Here is a 2,953-nt window from a genome sequence, read left to right on the forward strand (position 1 = left end):
AATGTACTTAAATTGAAATTGATAGATTCATATTCATTGTGTATTTTCCATTGAAAGGGTGTTCTGCAAAGAAAAGGAAGTGATTCAACTTATGTAACTGTTACTGTATCATCATCAGTTAAGCTTCACATACAGTGACTTAATTAAGTACCTTTATTTATATATTCTTTATATTATCAGCTAAATATAAGTGTAAAATATGTATATTTTATTGTAAATGTTATTGTAAATGTATAAGTATGAAATTAACAATCATCCATCAATAATATTGTTAGTTTACCACTCAAGACATGTTAAGTTCAGGAAATACAGGCCATTTTAGTATAATTTCTGTGTAAAAAAAAAATATGTAAATAGCAAATTCACAATAACACAGCACAAATTGTTTTCAATTTTTTTAGCAAGAAAAATATGATAAACACATTCTCTAAGTCATGGAAAGGCAGACTTTCCTCTCTCCACCAGAATTACAGTATCCATGTCAGAGTGCTGCTGATGAGTGTGATTACATGTTAGACTGTGGAAACAAAACATCCCAGTATTTGTATGAACAGTACACCTCCTGGGACACACTTTGATTGGCTTGGCTTTCCTCAGTAGCTACTTCAGATCTAGGTTCCATCTGAAGAGTACTCTGGTCTACTTTCCTGTCTGTCTGTGCAGAACAAGACTGTTGTCACCAAGTTTCCGCTGTGGATTTGACAGTACTTGATTTATCAGTTAATAGAATTTAAACATAGGATTGTGAAGATTAAAATGAAGCAGATTTGGATTGATTAGGCTGTGAAGTAAATCCTCACGATTTATGCTAATGCTATTTAGTGTTCAGATTCCACCATTGCAGGGTGGGGCTCTGAAGAGCAGTCATGTGCCTCTGTATGTCTCTACTGTACTGATACACCTACTATCATATGAATTATGATGTCAAAGAAAAATGAAAAGCAATGATACCTGCTTTGTCTTTTATTTTCGGCCAGCTCAGCTTTCCTCAGCTCTGCTTGAACAGAAAGGCAATTAATGAGCACACACAGAGTTAATGACTCTGTTTCTACAGACAGACAGGATGTCACAAGCCACATGTCATGAGGTTTACATCTAAATGAACTCATATACCAAATTCCACTGGCATATTAAATCTATGAGAGCTGTCTAGAATTGTAAGGGACAGGGAGTGCAATAATCCAATTGTAGGACAGGACACAGCGAGAGACATAGTGTAGAGGACGAGAGGTGGTCTGTATGTCTCTCTGTCTACACAGCTTGTTCAGATTGGCTCGGCAGAATGTGTTTCACCTACCCTGATATGGTCATTCTGGCCGGGGCGGTCAGTGAGGAGGACTCCCCTCCTCCGCTCTCACAGCCAGGGAGATAAACTGTGGTCACTCACACTGGTCAGTCAGTCAGTCGGGGCGTCAGGGTGCATGCAGCGTGTCGTAAAACTACTCAATCTGGTCTCCCATTTCTGTGTTTATATTGGGCAAGGGAATGACCACAGACTGACAGCAGAAGGCCCTGCTCTCTCTGTCCAAAGGACTAAAATAATGGTCTGTTTTCTCTAGACAAATACATGACCTCATTCTCCCAATTTCATGTCAATATGGTTTTTTGGGGGTGCACATTCCGTAGAATAGAATAGAGAATAACAGAATATGAACAGCATGTTAACTTTATATAGGTGTTTATAGTTTGTTTTACTCGTATTGTGAGTGTCTATTATAGTTCATTGTAGATAAACGGAATAATGCATGTTTATATAATGCATGGATGTGGATTAGACTGAATACTGTAGGTGTGAAAATAATGTAAAAAGTATGACATTAACAGCAAGATAAATTACATTGACAATACACATTACATTCATATATATGTATTCAATATTTTGTATTTCACTATAAATATAGAATCATTATTTAAGGGGTTGAATGTGAACACCCACATATTTGACGATCACCAACCTTGGAATCAAATGATTCCGACATGACAAGAGTGGAAGTCAGTTTGTTTTTGTGTTAGTCAGTGTGTTAGTGTGTGTAGACGCCCACGCTGTTGTGTGAATACGTGTGCTAATGCTTGCCTGTGTGTGTGTGTGCCATTATATCCTATCTAGTATCCTGTCTAGTCATGAGGTTGTAATGAGTTAGTTCCTCCTCACCCCAGGGTGCTGCTGTGGGATAGGACACTGCCCCATGGTTTCTAGTTGGCTCTTTCATGTGAATTGTGTTGAGTGGTGTTGCTTGGTCCTGTGGAGCTGTTGATCCAGTATTTACACAACGGTGACCAGGGTAGTGTTGTGCAGGGCAGAGCAGATGGATTGGGGGAACTACTGTGTTATACCTTGCTGCTACAGCAGAGCACAGGTAGAGCACCTGTCTAGTAGTGAACACCAGTTCCAAAGAGAATCACACCTAAGGAGTCCATAGGCACACTGCTACGTTTTTTGTGTCACAAAGTAGTTGGAAAATGCACATTAACACTGGCCGTCTCTGGCAGTTTTGTAGCCGTTCCTAATTAGCTTTTCATTTCTTTTGAAATATTATTTTATTGAACTGAAAAGAAGCTAACAACACAAAGCCTGCTTAGTTTTATGCTGATGTTTGTAAAGCAAATTGGACAAACCACAGAGAATGATGAGATGTGCAGAAGTGTCAACAGCAACAGTTTGCAAAGGATACATTTTCTTTATTTCTAACCTTCTATCCCAATTTACTGAACTTTTACACATCAGTTGCATGATATATTGTAGCCACACCATTAGATGAAATTCAAACAGAAATAGACAGCTATTGTACTATTTTAAAAGTCCTGAGTGTAGTGTTTGTTGAACCATAGCAAATAACATCTAAAACGAAAATATATGTTTGACATATTTATTGTAGTAAATAAATCTGGTTTCTAACATTTCAGTCAGAATGCCACTTAAAAATTAGGGTCTCTCTGATTTGCAACTTTATTT

General features: G+C 37.8%; 1 long non-coding RNA gene across 1 annotated transcript; it reads right to left on the reverse strand.

Moving 5' to 3' along the window:
• Positions 1 to 387: 387 nt before the first annotated feature.
• Positions 388 to 1,970, reverse strand: LOC129834652 (uncharacterized). The gene is made up of 3 exons (XR_008756288.1): positions 1,298 to 1,970; positions 952 to 994; positions 388 to 690 (listed from the first exon to the last, which is right to left on the reverse strand). It is a non-coding gene; the product is annotated as an uncharacterized LOC129834652 (long non-coding RNA).
• Positions 1,971 to 2,953: the final 983 nt, after the last annotated feature.

This window comes from Salvelinus fontinalis, chromosome 35 (assembly GCF_029448725.1).
Source record: "Salvelinus fontinalis isolate EN_2023a chromosome 35, ASM2944872v1, whole genome shotgun sequence".
NCBI lineage: Eukaryota > Metazoa > Chordata > Actinopteri > Salmoniformes > Salmonidae > Salvelinus > Salvelinus fontinalis.